The sequence below is a fragment of the Pungitius pungitius genome, chromosome 1, assembly GCF_949316345.1.
Source record: "Pungitius pungitius chromosome 1, fPunPun2.1, whole genome shotgun sequence".
NCBI lineage: Eukaryota > Metazoa > Chordata > Actinopteri > Perciformes > Gasterosteidae > Pungitius > Pungitius pungitius.
The window spans coordinates 9,152,360-9,170,434 of NC_084900.1; the positions used below are offsets into that span (position 1 = coordinate 9,152,360).

An 18,075-nucleotide genomic window follows, 5' to 3' on the forward strand; every position below is an offset into this window, starting at 1 on the left:
CTTTTTTACAACCTCTGACATTAGGAGTAGGGACAAAACATGCCGCTGGTTTCTAAGCAAATCAATCTGATTGATAGGAAGAAAAACCTTCAAAGGCTTTCTCTTTTTTGTTTTCTTTGCGACCCCATGCCAGCACACCCCGTTCTTCCTGATCTGGGTTCCTTTATTGAGGGCAATAAAGCGACAAATAAGCTCCCAGTCGGCCACACGTTCTCATCAGCTTCTTGTCCAAAGACATGTGGGGAAGAGGGTGGATGTCATTGAACGTCTGAGGGCGTCTGGGTAATAACTACCAATATCAATAACTATTCCAAAGAATAATACCATGCCCACCAAACTACTCATCTTCATCCTCATTTAACTTCTATTGTTTTGATAATTTGAACACCGAGTGCTATTTCGGTGGAAGGAATAAGCGTTCAAAAACACAGACATGCTTTATAAGTAAACCCATCTGACTCCTGTGGGCTATTACCCCAAATGTGTCTCAAAGTCCCTCGACTTAGGACTAGTGTTCCATGTAAAGGCAATCATTAGATAACAGATCACGTTGACCAAACAATGCTGGTCGGACATTAGTGAACCGACTCCCCTGGATCCCAGACCTAGAGGACAGCCCCAAACACCACCCTCCCCCCAATACGAGAGGTGATGCAAATCACTTCCTTTCAATCCGTCCCTTTGTGTTCGTAAGGGTTGACTGGGGGGTGGCAGCTATCCATTCACTTTATACGGCTGCCGACCTCAGTGATCCTGCCCACCCCCACTCCAACTCCTGCAGAGCCACACACACACACACACACACACACACACACACAATGGGGTGAGATCTCCTTACACAGGCAATTTTCTCTCCCTGTCCTCTAGTTCTCCTTCCCTCTTCTAGACAGGGGATGAGCAGGAGTTTTCAGGGTAACAATGGCCAAACGAGGAGCCAGACTGTCCCACAGTATCATGAGTGGGTCATTTTCATGAATATGTGTAGCCTTTTAAAAAAATGCATCATCTTCACTGCATATGAGCTGATCACTACACTAAACGTCTTCGTCTAAAAAGCTTTCTTTGAATCGTTAGAAATTGGGGATTATCTTGTACATTTCAAAGTAAAATCTCATGAACCGCAAATTCACATCGAAGCCAATTTACAGAAATGACACCACGTGCACTGAATGATTAAACACGTCCGGTAAAGATGATCGGGCTTGAATATAAATAACATTTGCGAGAATTGATGCATAAACGCGTGGGTTTTAAAAGCCACCCGTGGTTGAGGAGATAAATACAGAGACCCCCCCCCCCCTCCTCCCCCGATTAGAGGCGATCACAAACTCCCCTTCAATCAATTACTAATTATTACTTATTCTATTGCTGTCCTAATTCAGAGTTGCATTCACACCATGAATTGCACAGCCTCTCTGATGCAGGAATAAGTGGACACATTAAAGTGTGTACTCTATCAACACCAACTCGGCTGCTTACAACCAAAACAAAGTCGACCTGACTTTAAATGGCCCCGGTTCACAAAGCAGCGGAGCACTCACCGTTCGCTCAACGTAGACTTGAATAAATGGACGCTCCAAAAAGAAAACAGTCGCCAAATAGAAGCATATAAACATCCGGTTCCGTGAGGTCCGCGGTGCCTTTTTTTTTATCCGCACGCAAGTCTGCAGAGAAATTCCCAACGAGCCGGCTGAGCGAGATCCGCCACAGTCCCGTAATCCCCGTCCGCGTCCGCCGCTTCCTCGCGGAACCACGGCCGAATAAGAGCAGCCTCGTGGCCGGAGAGCCTTCCCCCGGTGTCCAGGCAAAAAGCCGGTTACCGATCCGTCCGCTCGCTCGGGTCTCGGTGTCTCTCCGCGTCGAGCTCCTTTTTTTCTTCTTCTTCTTCTTCTTCTTCTTCTCCCCCCTCCACTACTTCTGCCTCGCACTCGCTAGCAGCCAGGCACCGCTCGTGTTGCGCCGAGCTCCGTATTTAAAGGGGACAGAGCCGCGTGCGCTCACAACACACGCAAATCCAAACAGAGGGCGCGCGTACACGTGACGTCACCGCGCGGCCCCCGGAATTCCCTGACAGCGCAGACTAGCACCGAGTCGAGGTGCCGGTGTCGGAGCGGCTCCCACAGACAGCCGTACAGTCACTGGCCGTCCGCGTGACCGTCTATTTATGGACGAGAACGAGTTATTTAGCCCTAAAGCCCTGTTACCACGGGAAGACAGGCTCGGTGTCACAGTCTTCTTTTTCCATTTAGCGGACTAGTTCTCAATTAAACGTGCACTGTTCACTTGATCATGGTTGGTGAATAAAGCATAGACACCAAATAAATGAATAAAAGTACATTTATGAATACATATGTATTATGTTTGCCTGTCCCTTACTAAGCTTTACTGGAAGGCATAGGGAAAGAAGTTCACTACTGTACCAGATATATTTTACACCACAAGCACATTTTATTAAGCATTTATGAGTTGTAACTAATTGCAAATAAACAAATCAACCATGATTTAGGGATCAGTTAAGCTAGTGTTTTGGTCGTAAATAGCTTGTAACTGATCTACAAAGCATACGCCACCAATTAAGTTATTAATTACATCTTATAACTTATTTGTAAAGGTGTATAATTACAGGCATAGCCCACGTTCCTGTATGGAATGTTACATCATTATACTTCCTGGTTTTGTATTGTTCAGTCAAGTTGTTTAAACGTAAAATATTGATATAGAAACAGACGTGTAGATTTTAAAAGAAATATAATCCACTTAGAAGTTTGCATACCTAGTATATGAAATATGTATACAGAGAAGGAGGGAGGGAGATACTTCTGAAGGCAGAACAATATTCATGTAATATTTTATAAATCATTGCAATACCGTACACATGGCTAGGCCTATCAATAAAGCCTAAGTTATGAGGCTAATGCACGTTCGTTTCCAGTGGGGGACATAAACATCTTACATATCATGACTGTGCAGGCAGAACAAGAGGAATGATATGCTAACAATATAATATAATATATAATATGGGCCTCTCTAAGGCCGGAAACATCTGTACCAGCTTGCTAAAGTTACCATCCTGTACTCTGTAATAACGCCAAAGAGCCATACTGGTACAACCAACAGTATGTGACCCCAACTAACACACTCACACATAAAGGTTATATTTAGAAAGCACCACCTCAGCAGGAACGCAGGAGGCAAAATTAGCTGCAGCAGGGAGGTTGGGAATGTGTCATAGATAATGCGGAGAGGATGCTATAAGGACACACCAAGTTGGTCATAACAATTCTAATAACTAAATAACACAACAACACAATCAGGAGATAATGAAACCTCTCTGCAACTGATGCCATCGTTCTCTTACTCTCTGTTCTTCTTTCTCATATCACAACTTGTTACCCACAGTCCATATTCAGATAACTCAAGCGGCTATACTTCTACTATCATGTAATGAAGGGTGACATGCATGTGTCCATGTGCGTCCGACTCAAACCACTATTGAAGTAAGTGCATTGCATGTGCGGTATGTGCCACGATGATATGGATTCTACTGTCAAGTGACAATGAATGCTCAATAATGGGGTTTGTGTTTAGAAAGAAGGGGGGTGCAGAACAGTGGAGGTCTTTATGACCATGGGAGGTAGTGTGCTTGTACAGGGATGTTTTGTTTTCTTCCGTAACCTCATGGGAAAGACCCAGTTGATACAGTGACAGTGATCTTGACTGCAACCTTCGTAAGTTCATTGGCCAAAATTAAAATATTAGCGGCTGATGTTGTGCGAGCAAAAGTGATAAAAATGAAGGATTTCCAGAGACACTGAGACACTTAGTGTCCCTAAGACACTGAAAGATTGAAGCAGCTGCAAAGCTCCTACCACAATGCAGGGAAATTTCTCTGTAAATGGATGGAAGTGGTTTAATCCCATATGATCTAATTACATACTCATACTCAGAAAACCTGCATCAGTAATGCTCTAATCAGTGTGTGCATTGTAATACATCAAGTCCGGTGAAAAACGTTTTTATAACATAATCTGGAAGCTATTATTCTCTGAAGTGCTTTAAATACCCATCATGGAGTTGTAAACTAGTGCATTCTGAGTGTAGGGTTACATTATGTTATTATGTGTTAAATTATATGCGTCTCATCACTGCTGTCTATTTCTGCACCGGTCTAACCTGCATAAAGAATAATTCTTATTTTCATGCTGATCATGTTGCTGTTTTTTGTGGGTGTGTATGGGACTGGTTTTTCCCTTTTAGTAATTTTCATATTATTACATCATGTCTTCAATCATGCCCGTGGATTGTCTGGATAACACTGTAAAGTCCTCAAAATTGGATAGGTAAAGGATTGCTGATTGATGTGGGAGTGGGTTCGATACCAGACATACACAGCTTCTTCTTTCATAGATTTACTATAATGTAAATAATAATAGTCTGAGACGATTGCCTCTATGTCTGACCTCAATTTTCATCCTTCATGTCCCACAACTAGAGAAGCCAAAGCATTACAGTCTGTCCTAGGGTGCAGAATGAGCAGCAGAAAGGGACAGTAAAGGAAAAGACAATTTGTGAAACAGAGTTTTAAGTTAAAGGCTTTTAGGCATGATTCACAATCCTGTATTCATGTGTGTGAAACCAAGGCAGACGTGTGAGTGGTGGGGACTGTAGGTGTAATTAAAGAGATTGGGACAAGGACAGCTCTGTTTTCATATACAAAAAATCTCTTTACACAAACACACAATATATATATATATATATATTATGGACATATTGAGTGTAGTAGTTCTCCCATGGGTACGTGACCCTATATTCCTGCCCTATCAACCACACAAACTTATTATATTAAACAGCATGTAATATACTTAGAAAAGTAAACATGAGTGTGTGTGCGTGCCCTGCAGTCGTAGGAGACTTTGTCCCCGATACAGATGGTACTTCTCAGCCTCCAATATGTAGTGGAGGCTGAGTATGCATGTGGGACTGTGTGTGCGTATATGTGGCATACCGTGAGTCAGCCTTTTGGGTACACCGAGAGACACGATAATAATCACCTCCACGCACGTACTCACACCACGAGGAGACGGAGAGCCACACAGACAGACAGACAGACAGACAGCCTGGCTTAGCACACCCACATGTAGCAGCAATGTAGCCAGATGAACAGAGAGCTCAGCTCTCATAATTAGGGTACTTTTTTCAAGAGCAGAGGGGCCGATAGAGAGCGCAGCTTTCCTCGTAGCTCCTCAAACAACCGGCTAATTGTAGCTGTAGCTCTCTGATAAGCTCAGCACCCCAACCATAGACTGTGAAACGCAAACTCCAGTTAGAGGAAAAAAAAAAAAGCTCAGGTGGCTCTTTTGGGGCATTTTTGGAAGCTGAAAGCATGGACACCAAATCATCCATCTGTTCATGGTTGGTAAAATTGTCATTATTGCTAAATGCCAATACTTTAATTTACACTATACTAGTAAAAGCACTTTAGCTAAATGACTGAGAATAAGCCTGGGTGTCTTAAATGGAGGATTGTAACAATTAAAATTATTTTTTGTGGTTCTATTCTATTTTCAAGATTAAAGTAGTTAAAACGGTATTAACACTAATATACTTAACACCAACTACTAAATCTTGTGGAGCGTAGTGTGAACATATTTTAGGTGGGCTTATATTAAAATGTTGATTGAAACTCGCACTGGTTTTTTGGAACATCAAGGCCCGTTTTAATTATTTGTAACTCGTAATTAACAAATTTGCTGTTTTGCTTTCAAAGTAGCCAATGATTGACCTTTTAATTTCTCATGCGGTTTAGAAGAGCAACGTGTTAAATGTTTGATATCTGACTGATGTCTTAAAGTACACAACCCTCTGAGCACACACACAATATTAAAAGGAACAGTTGATTTATGTGCATGTTTTTGTGCGTGTGAGATTGTTAAAAGGAGCAGCAGCCCACTCACACCCATGATTTCACAACACACTAATTCCTTGAATGAATGTGTTCGTGTGCATAATGCAATCTCTTTGTTTGACTAATACTTCTGCCTTGCCCACTCTCATTACACATTGTTCCCTGTTTGTTACCTGTACATTACAGAATTGTGTCTACATGCATATAGAAGTGCCATTATCATGAAAGCATATAAAAATGAAAACCAGGGGGGAGGCGCTGTGTCAGCAGTAAGCTAAAATAGATTCTTACCTGGTGATCATGGGTAATGAAGTCAGTTCTGTTCGGCAGGCCACTGTGACACCTTCCACCTCCTGAAACCACAACATGAAGAAAGAAAGGTCACCCTAGAGTTTGTGTAAGAGTGCAAACTACAGCGGCAGCTGGAACATTGAAACTTCAGTGAATTTTTTCTTCATTGGTCAGCATTCGCGCACGCACACACACGCACACACACACACCAAGTGGTCTGCTGGGGCAGCAGCATCTCTACTGGAGACAGGGAGAGACTGAACAGACGGGTTAGGAAGACGCCCTGTGGATTGCGGGAGAGAGATGGATGGCCAAGCCATCATCCCTGATTGACAACCCCTCCATGGCAGCTATCCCCTCCATGCCGGAGACTCTATGAGCTCTGTGCAGCCCCTTCAGTGACAAAATGCTTGGGAAAGCGAGCTACGGCAGGTCCTTCCTCCCTGCCGCGGTCAGACTACCAACACCGATAGACCACAAACAAGTACTCGTACTTGTAATACAAATACATCATTTCTACCCAATTTGCACAATAATTGGTATTATATAGTATTTTTGCTTGTACTTGTTTATAATTCCTTACTGTTTATAGTACTATTGATGTCCCTTGTTTCACCGTCCACTTTGCTGCTGTAGTTGTACTTCCTCACTGGGGTGCCAATCTAGTATCATATGTTAATCATTTTTCTGCCATGCTATGTGCTTTGATGACAAAGGAGCGTTTCTATTTCTTTGGTCAAAACTATGTCAAACATGTCTGACATTCCAGTGCAGGTTGAAGCAGTGGTCATACCTTCAGTATACGGTTGAAAGATCGAGACCTTGTTTTTCTATTCTATTCAGTCTTTATATTGTGCAAGTCTGATGCTTAGCGAATGCTCTGTGGCCATGATGTTGTCGATATGTAATCCAGTGCCGCTTTTACAATTTATTCGTCTGTGTATGCGTGTCAGGAAAAATGCACAGCAGGGCCTGGACCAGCGCTGGGGCCATCTGTGTTTGCGTGTGTGTGTTCCTCATGTGCCGCCTGTTCAGTGATTCAGTGTCAGAGCTGGGGCACATTACTGAGAACAGGTGGCACCCTGGTCTTCCTCCCTACCCTCAAAACCTTCACATGCGCAATCACACGCACTTGCACCTTGAACACACTCAGCCATACAGATAATGCACCGAACACACCGGAGAAAGTGAGAAACACATTGTCTCCCCCGCCCACTCCCCCCCTTTTTGCTCTCTTAAGATTAAGAATGTGCCCTTTTAAAAAAATTGCCTGTGGTTGACACTTGCTGTGACATTTATGTTGCCATTTCACACTTCGCATGGCGCCCATCAGCCTGTGCCCTACTTGCTCCTCTCTGCCCCTGTAACATCTACCTGACCGTTGACCCAAAGACTCAAAGACACGGTGTCCTTTTGGCTTTGTTGTGAATATGCTAATCTTTTTGGTGGTTGTACTGTGGGCCAATGTCCATGCTGGAACAACAAAGAGAATGATCTACTAACATGAAACATGGATGAATTGTGTGTTTCCTATGTTCAAACCAAGCTCAAAGCCTCTTTATTTCCACTTGCCTTTCCCTACTCATTCTTCAATTTTTTTCCCTTCCTGTCTTAAAGCGCACACACACATGAACTAGTACACTGAGAACCATCATACATACACATTTGTGTGTGTGTGTGTGTGTATGTGTGTGACAGTTGTGTCAATACAAGGCTGATATAGCTGGCTCAGTCTACCCTGATCTTGCGCCTTGGTAGTTAAGGCCCCGAACCTTTGAACTCAAGGTCAAAGGCCGCAACCCCTAAAGGGCCGCAGCTGGCCACACTTCAAAGGGTGGATGGGCTGTGTGTGTGGGTGTGTATATAGCTGGGTTAGGAAGAATGTGGGTGAGCAGGGCCATCTCAAAAGAAGGCAAGTGTATGTGTGACGGTAGGTATATTCCATGTTTCATGACCCATCAAATAAACGCTGCTAGCTTTCGCCTAATCATTGGACCGAATCATTTGACCTTGCTCGATAGCAGGACAGTAACAGGGCAGGGACAGAGGTTGCGGGGGTTGCAAGAAAGATAAAAAAACAGTTAAGGGAGAGAGAAATGGGGAGGTGTGGCGAATCATAAGAAAATACAAATTTAGAGCAAAATGTATGGACATTCAGTTTAAAATTATAATAGTACTGAAAAGGATAGACAGAGTTAAAGACAGAGACAGATAAAGACAGAGTGAATAAGAGAGACAATCAAAGCGTGAGCCATCGACAGATAAGAAGGTCTACAAAGCAGTGTTTATCTTCAGTCTGTGAAGGTTAACCCGTGGGTGCACCTCCCTTTGACATTAAACACCACAGGGAGGTGGCGGGGGTGGGGGGCAATGCAGAGGTGGAGAACAGCAGAGATGTAAAGGCTGAGAGGAGGAGGAGTGTAGAGTAAAAGGCCTTGCGCTAGACAAAAGATGATCACGAGGACAAACTAAGGTAGGTTGAGAGAGACAGCGAGGGGCTGGGAGCGGATGTGACTTAAGGCATTGCTAGAGGATGGAATAGCCAGAAGGGTATAAATACTCACTCAATGTAGAGTAAAAAAACCTAAGGCAAAACCCCCCCCCCCCGACACATACACCTCAGCATGTGTGAGCCTGCATGGCGTGAGTAGAGTATCCAAGATTGGGCTGCCCCATCCCTGAGTCACAAGTGATTCAGTAGGTCCCTTCAAGTTAGGGCAGCAACCTTCATACCTGCGCGCGCGCGCACACACACACACACACACACACACACACACACACACACACACACACACACACACACACACACACACACACACACACACACACACACACACACACACACACACACACACACACACACACACACACACACACAATGGCTGGCTCCCGTATGAGTTGTGTCAAATGTTTTGATCTTCCTTGTCAGTAAGTTCACATTCACTGTCCCCCTGTGTGTCTCGGGGGGCAGTGGCAATTGGTAAACCCGTTAAATCCTTGAATGAAGGGTCAACGTCAGTGGAGACTACAACATCAGCGCTGATCAGCATGCACACAACGAGGAGCGATCAGATCTCCTTGGAATGCTGTTGCACTGCATCCTGAACTTGTGTTTGAGTTCAGGATGCGGGTCGATGAGGAGATTCTTCTCCGCTTTGGAGGTTTATTATACAGATACAATTATTTTACATGCTATCATGCTCACTATTTAAAAAAACCACTGCAAATCAAATGTAACACCACTGAAGCCCAATTAAATGTATTTAGGCGGAAGGGCAGAAAGTGCTTTTTTTAATCTTTTATATGATTAAAGAAGCAGCGAGCCGGTTCTGTCTTGGTTGCCTGTGAGCATGTCTGTGTTTGGGAGGCCGGAGCTGGCTCAGCAAACTTCTGCCACATGGCTTCAGTGAAAGGTCATGGTCAAAACCACGCCTGGCTCACAAACCATCACACCCACTCCCACACAGGCACACATAGATAGACACGACTGCCAGACACTCTGACTTCCGCAGGAAAATGACACCCACATAAAGAGGAGGAGGGGGACAGACAGACTCACCGACAAGAGCCACAACACATTACACCCCAAAATGGTCTGAAAGACAAGCATCGATGAGCCCACGCCAGATGTGAAGACAGACAAGGAGACATGAATGAACAATTGGTAATAACTTCCGTCTAGACTGACGCCAAGGAAAGCAGCTTTGGGTGCTGCCAACACCAGGACCTGTGAACACTGGATTATGTGAGTGCAAGTGAGTTAGGGCAAGAATGTGTAAATGAAAATAATGAATAATTGTGCAAATGTACACACACACACACACACACACACAGCTGTAAGCAGCATTCGGAGCCACATCAGTCGGCGCCAGCAGTCTTGTGACATCACTCCACAAAAATTTGCCGTCAAAACTTGAAACTTTGACTTATCAACCCTTTTCCCTAAAAACTTCCAAAGTACCTGAACACAGAAACAATGAGAAGAACAATACGCATGAACAACACAGCACTAAAATGCCTGAATAAGTATTTTTCTTATGTCATCATCAGACTCGTTTCTTCTTGTACAGCAAAACAATCAAAACCCCAGAGTCAGGTTTTTACATGAATGATGGTAGCAAACATCCATGAAACAGACTGACTACATAAATGCTCCAAAAATGTTGCTGCATCCCACTACCACCAAACATGTCCCCCTAGAGGTATAGATTACAAAACTGTCTAATCATGGCTTTGTAATTGCAGAAGGGGGAGAGCTGGACACACACACACACACACACACACACACACACACACACACACACACACACACACACACACACACACACACACACACACACACACACACACACACACACACACACAGGAAGTTGTGTTCAAGGCTGTAGGCAGTAGCCCAGGAACCATACACACTATATGTGTGTGTGTGTGTGTGTGTTTGTGTGAGAGAGACAAAGTTGGAGAGCGGTCAGACAAGCCCCGCCAAGCCCACATACCAGTGAAGAGTTGCTAAACTGTGCTATCCAGTTGCACAATGCCATTTAAGTTAACCGTCACATACCAAAAAGACTGACTCAGGCCTTTAGTCACCAAGCCGTAATGATTTCATACTTCATGAATACTAAACAATGGCAATTTAACAATGAGTAAGTTTAACAATGATCTGTTGAGTGAAAGCGAGCTGAGAAAGAGAAGTAGTGTGCGTGTGCATCTTGAGCTGCATCTTCTACATCTGCTCACAAAGACTTCTTTATCTGCCGTGGCACACGTGAATCCCACATGGTGGCTCATGCAGTCTTCATTGGACCACACACACACACACACACACACACACACACACACACACACACACACACACACACACACACACACACAGTCTTGCACAGTATGACAAGAACTCAATCACCCGTACCAGCAAGTGAGCATACAATGTACACAAACCAGCCCCTGCCTTCGCCTCTGTGTGTCCTTAAAGGGGAGGAAGGCCTTCTGGCTGCCCTCCAGACACTGTGACCCCACACTTCCTGCACTGGGTAGACGCCAGGAAAGACAGACAGACACACAGATCCATCTGTAATCACACAAAAGACCTCAACATATGTGGAGAATCTACAGCTACCATAGACAACTCTGTGTGCGAGTGTGCATGTGTATAAATATGTGTGTGGGTGGAGGAAGTCGAGCCCCTTCCAACCTTGCATATCACTGTATAGCGCTTTTAGTCTTCTGAACACTAAACTGCATGTCGGCATTCACCCATCCATACGGTGATGGCAGGGGCTACCATGCAGCGTGCACCCTGCCCATCAGGTCTCTAACTAAATCAGTCCCACCCATTCGTATACCGCCTGATAGGGTACTATTCGGCATTAGCCTAGCTCAAGACACATCGGCATGGATGAGCAGAGCCAGGGATGAAACCACCGGCCCTTTAATTGGAGGATGACCCTGCTGAGACAAACTTTAAAAAAAAAAATGAAAATTGAAAGTGGTGAAAAAGTGACAGTGTTTCTTGTAAGGCCAATGACCAGCTCTCCGGTCTTATAAAATTACAAGTGTGTGTGTGTGTGTGTACGCGTGTGTGCCATGATCATAATGTTCATATGATGTTGATACATTTGATACCTTCATGAGAAATAAACGAACAATATGAAGGTCTGTCACGTCGAATACAAATAACCAAAGACAACTATAAATATTCTAACGGTATGTGTGTGTGTGGGGGGGAGGGAGGGAGGGAGGGGGGGGGTTGGTTGATACAGTATGAATATGGTATGTCCTGTAATCCTGTTCTATTGGAATTGTGTTGGGAGCCTTCATTACACACACGCTAGTTTGTACTAATGTTGAATTTGATCCTTTTACATTTTGCATCGTGTCTGCATTGGAGGTGTGTGCATGTCACTGCCCTTGTACTTTTAAGTGTGTGTGCGTGTGGGCCTGAGTGCCCAGGACATGCCGGTGTGTGTTTGTGTGTCCTTGACCAGCTGCAAGGGCAGAGGAAATGAGGTGGAACTCAATCTGGTCCACACCTGTCTGTCTTTCTCTAGAGGGAGGAGCCCAGGGCATCAAACACACACAGCTTGATAAGAGCACTGTTCACGTTCTGTATGAGCAGATAGATCATGCATGCAGTGCCCAGCTAAGTAGCTTGGATCCATTAATGTCGCCCCCAAGACAGTTTTATGTCAGTCTACGCTTCATGAGAGAGGGGAAGGACAGTGAGAGCAATGACATGTGTTTGTGCTAGTGACACACAAGTATCGAGAAGAGGAAGAGGGTGACTACTTTAGGAGCGAGGGAGGAAGGGAAGATGAAAGAGATCAGGGATGACGGTGTGAGACATATAAGCACACAAGGACAGAGAGAGAGAGATTGCACTGGTATGGGAGGGTGGTGGGTTACTTCGGGACACCAGAACCCAGTGACATGACACAGATGCACTGTGCAGAGAGCAGGGGAGAGTCTGCTTTAGAAGATGGAAGAGGGGGGATGGGTCAGTGAGAGAGAGCGCACCACTCTGTTTCCACATTGGTCTCATGGTCGGCTCAATGTGGAGATGAAAACATGTTTCTATGTTCAAAAAATGCATGCAACACCTTTTTGGAGATTGGTCCCACAGGTCTGAAACTGAAAGGTCTGAGGCTCAGTAAAATGCTCAAAACCATTCCTGATTCCTGATCCCTCATTGCCTGCATTGCTAAACGATTTTGAGTTCCCCTCTCTCACGGTTTCATCATTCTAGGGTTTTAAAAAGCCCATTGGGCTGCCTTATTTTTATTTGTAAAATCGACAGTGCACATGCATTGAATAGCAGGACATGGCTACATAGTTATTAATTGGTCCACTGTAAGGAGGGACAAATTATATCCTATCCTATCTGGCCAATTATCTACTTCTTGTGTCATATCACTTGCATTCTGTCTGCAGGGAGTATGGTCTAATTTAAGAGGGGCCCGGTTGAGGTGTTGTACTTTCTGAAAGCACATAACTGTCCGGGAGGCGTTTGCAGGGATGAATGTTCAATCACACACAGCGATGATACTTCAACTCATTGGCCACTTCATGCATAAAACAAGGAAGCACTTGGGTAATGATTTAGGACTATAAGTCAGAAAGGAAGCGACAGAGATGGTGTGAGTGAACTGAGAAGACGAGCGGTAGAAGAAAGGGATAAAAAGTTATTTTCTGAAGGCTGTTTCGTTTCAAAGCTCTTGGTTTCACTTCCTCCGTTGCACTTTATTCATTACATCCAACATGCATCAGCAAAAGACTTTTTGCAGTTAATGTGTTTTTTAGATGAGACGTGCAGGATTTACTCAGCAGCCTATGATGACGCTTACAACGGGAAACTTTCAGTTTTGAATAAAATGACTGAACATAAGGAAAAATAAACATACATAAATAAAAGACAGGGAGAGACAAAGGAACAACATTCATTAATTCTTCATATGTATAGGAAATATATTAACAGAAAAGTGTGATGGGGCTGAGGAGTCATCTCCACCATCATCTCAATGGTTCATTGAAGGTGTACCATTCCAACTTGACACGGATGTTTGCGCAACAACTTTAGGGTGGAATAGATTTAGAGGCACACATTGTAGCATATAGTTAATTATGTATGTCAGCTTGATAACACACACACACACACACAAGCCCAATTCCAGGTTGCATGCAGAGGACCTTACAGCAGAACAAGGTGCTTCCACCCACACACAGCATCAGTAGTATTTATTTCACTACAGAATGTCAAACATTTGCATACATATATATGCATGCATGCGGGTTATCAGTCTGCCGACATATAACAGCATCCATCTTTCCTTCCCTTCATGCTCCCCCCCCATTCATCTCATACCATGCTTCCTCCACCTGGCAAGCCTACAGCAAGGTCACACACCTCAATTACACTGTGTGCACGCACACACACACATGCACAAAGAGCGAGTGAGGGAGTGTGATAGGGAGGGAAGATAAGAACGGAAGGGGTGGGAGCAGATTTCACGCTACCATGAACACTGGCTAGCAGGCACCAGTTTCTGACATTTTATTTATGATGTGCAATGTTCAGCTCCTGCCCTCTCCTCTGTTTTATCTGCCAGGTTGTGTCTCTGGCTTGGTCGACCATACGCACTACTTCTTTGATAAATATGTTCATTGGTCAACCATATATCAAGTAACACATTACAGAACCTGCACATAATTTGTCTTTTCATTAGAAGGAATAGATTTTTCCATGGTCAGGATTCGACGTTCACCAAAATGTCAATTGAACAACGACTCACAGCGGCCTGTAGGGCGAGCAGGCACTAAGATACTCAATAGTCACCCGCTCAACAACTCTGACAGTCTGGATATCGGGATGCAGCATCGCTCCCATTCCCAATGTGTCCAATAGCCATGTTAATGTCCCAGTGAGAAATGGGATCCCAGTGAGAAAGAGGGCTTTTCATGTGTGGAGGCAGACTGCTGTTCACCCATGTAGCCACGGGAGGCAACCAGCTGTGTTTACATTGTGGGCTAATACATCTGCCATGTGGCAAACACAGTGCAAACATAACGCATGCTCAGTCCTGTGTCCTAAAGCTCCAGCTCAAGTGGAAACGTTGAATAAAAGAGTTCTGAGTCTATAACTAGTTAACTTTGTGTAATTATGAGTTCCCTAATTATTAGAATACTAGAACAATTTTCGGTGAGAATATTTATCAGCAGCGAGTTTGGGCTGTAACATTCATTTGAACAACAACACTGCTCCAGTATATAAAAAACACCCACACAAGTCGGCCTGTGGTCAACAGGTCATGCGTGTAGGAGTTTTTAATGTCTTAGCCGTCTCTTATTAAAGGATTCTCAACTCCCAAAGCCACTTCAACTACTACCTTTTTTTACACCTCAAGAATGTTTTTATTGTCAGAGTATTTATTTTTCTATGCAACGATGACAGAAACACGAAGACGACTGACTTCTTATAGTTGACCACTGGACAAGAGATGAATGAGAACACACTGTGCAACTTATAATTCAATAGGCCAAGTCTCCCACTTCATGTCCTTCTCACCTTGCACCACATACAATCTACATGTAGCATAACCTCAGTTATCAGTACAGTATAGACAGCTTACAGAGTGATCATCTAACACTATTCAAACCAAGGAAACAGAGAAAATCAATTGACATCACCTACACTGACCCCTAAACAGAGACAGAAGGCGGGTGTGGGGGAGGTGGGTCTCAAACAGATTTATTTCAGGAGTGACACAGATTTAAAAGTTTCTGGTTGTGAGGAAGAAAGGGGGACAGGAACAGCGGATGCAGAGAAAAAAGAGAAGGCTGTGAACGGATACCGGAAGCTATAGGAGAGAGGAAAGGAGAGGCAGGGTGCAGACAGACAGAGGAGGGATGGAGGGCTCAAACTCTTTAAGACGTATCCTGTTACCAGTCTGGGGGCATGCAAACACACACACACACACACACACACACACACGTCACAGTGCACCCGCTGCCCTCCAGACACCCATATCGTCTTCAACACTTGTACACAGACACAGCCTTGATTTCCCACACAGCATTTTAAACACACACAGAAACAACGAAAGCATGCATGCAATTTCCACAAATCAGAAACATTTATTTGTTTAACATACAAGGATTTTCTAATGGTTGGTGGTGCATGCAGGGCAGTCAACAAAAGAGAATAATTTACAATTAAATCAACAATAGTATATAAAAGAATATAAAATGCAAACCCAAAAATAACAAGTCCACAAGCAAACAGATAACAATACTAGACTATACAGTGTGCAAAGGTGCCTTTGGTGCCAATGGTGAAAGAAAGCATGCAAAATATATTAGACGGAAAATGAGGATGGTAATAAAGTAGAAAATTAGAAATAGTCAACTGGATCTTACCAAATAAATGAACTTGTGTGGTCTCAACTGTGACTCATGTATTGAGAGGAACTGGAGCGAGATATTGTGGAATAAGCATGCACACACACACACACACAAGAGCACAGTTTTCATTGGAGTTACACGTGAGAGGGGTCAAGGTCCAGCGTGGAACTGTGTTAAAGAGACAGGCGATGTAACACATAGGAGAGAAGACTATGGCAGGTAAAGAAGAGGAAGAAAGCAGAAAAGAATAGAGAAAACAATGTATGAAGCTGGATAGAAAAGAGGGAGGAAAATGAGGAAGGACGGAAAGATCACTGCTGTTTTGTAGAGGTAAACCTATGTGGATTGCTGTGTAAAATAAAAATGGTAACACATGATTTCACTTCCTCATATGCGCAGCTGTGGAGTAAATCCACATCGTCCCATGCAGCAAGTAAAACCTGTGGGAGTGTTTAGACAAGGCAAACCTGAACACGGTGTTCAAGTTGTGCATCATTAAACAGCAGAGGACAAACACATACCTGCTCAGTGACAAACACTGTAGAGTTTTCATTCACAAAGATGGCAGGCACGCAGGCACACACACACACACACACACACACACACACACATAAAGAGAAATCGAAAAGGAGGGCAGTATAGGAACAGAAACCTTCAAAGAGTCTGCACATTTGTTCCACACACAATTACAGAGTGCAGTAAATACACATGGCACGACCAAAGTCCTGTGTGTGTGTGTGTCTTTACAGGAATCTATGTTTGTGCACTCACAATATACTTTCTATGGTTCACATGTTGAGCCTTCACTAGCGGCGCCTACCCAGAGGGCCACAGAAGGATAAGCGTCAATGGAATACACACTGCTAACACTGAGTAGAATCAGTACGACATCAACCAGTATTGTTGGGGAGACACAGATGCGTCAGATTCGTTGTGTGGTTCACACCCGGTTCACTCAGTCACGAGCCCTTCATACAGAGGCCAACTCTGTAAACCTATACAACATTCACACAATCAGTGTGTGTTTAAGCGTGTGTGTGTTAACGGCTACGCTATATGGCCACAAATTCACATCACTGTATTTTGTAGGATTCTTTTTTTTCATGAGTAAACACATTCAATCATTGACGCCAAAAAGGACCGCTGGGCTGAACAGCTTTTCACGGCTCGTTGGCAGACTCGCTCGCAACTGCTGTACCCAGCATGCAGTTCGGCGGGAAAACTTTATCAATTTAAATTTATTAACATTAGGTTTATGTGTCACCAACTGTTGTGTCAGGGTGTTTTACCCTGTTAAGAGTGTTTGTTGCGAGTTATTAATTGTTGTGTAATGTTATTACCATGACAACACACGTAAGCTCCGACCGCTGCACCCTCGACGGGGAACAAAACACTTGCTGCCTGCCAAAGAACATCAGCAGTTGTTACTATTCACCGGTGTGACCTGTATGGAAAACTTACCGTGAGGAAATTTGAAACCAGTAAACCCGGTGTACCCACCAGCTTTAGTATGTGTGTGTGTGTGTTATCCTATGTTATCTTCCCATCAGATGTTGTCTCCACTCAGCATGTCAATCCCCTATCTGTCCTCAGTAGCAGTGACAAAGACCTCTCCTGACTGAGGCAACTGGAATCCATTACCTTAAATCAACAGACCGCAGCTCGACGCCATCACACAAAGACGCCATGTGCACACATCCTACTATATATTTGCCAGCGGACAGGTTTGTGTGTATGCATTGAAAATGTATCAGCGTGTGTGCTTCTCCCTTTTTCTCCACTCATTTCCTTTTCTTCAGTGCAATGTATCTGACATCAGCTCAAGAAACACTGCAACTTTAGAAGGTGAAGCCAGACCGCATTATGTGATTTTTGAGTTTAGGATCTTGCTTCTGCAAATCAATAGCTCCAGCGTTCCCACTCTACACACCGGACTGCTGCTAAATATTAGCAATGCTGCTACTCCAAAAATCCTAAATCTA

At 44.0% G+C, this 18,075-nt stretch overlaps 1 protein-coding gene across 1 annotated transcript in view; it reads right to left on the reverse strand.

Annotated features, from left to right (window-relative positions):
* Positions 1 to 18,075, reverse strand: part of kdm6ba (lysine (K)-specific demethylase 6B, a) — a 76,375-nt gene that overhangs the window by 18,408 nt on the left and 39,892 nt on the right. Inside the window, exon 5 of the mRNA XM_037480570.2 lies at positions 6,197 to 6,258. The gene's annotated coding sequence lies outside the window, so the exon portion shown is untranslated. The remainder of the gene's footprint in view (positions 1 to 6,196; positions 6,259 to 18,075) is intronic.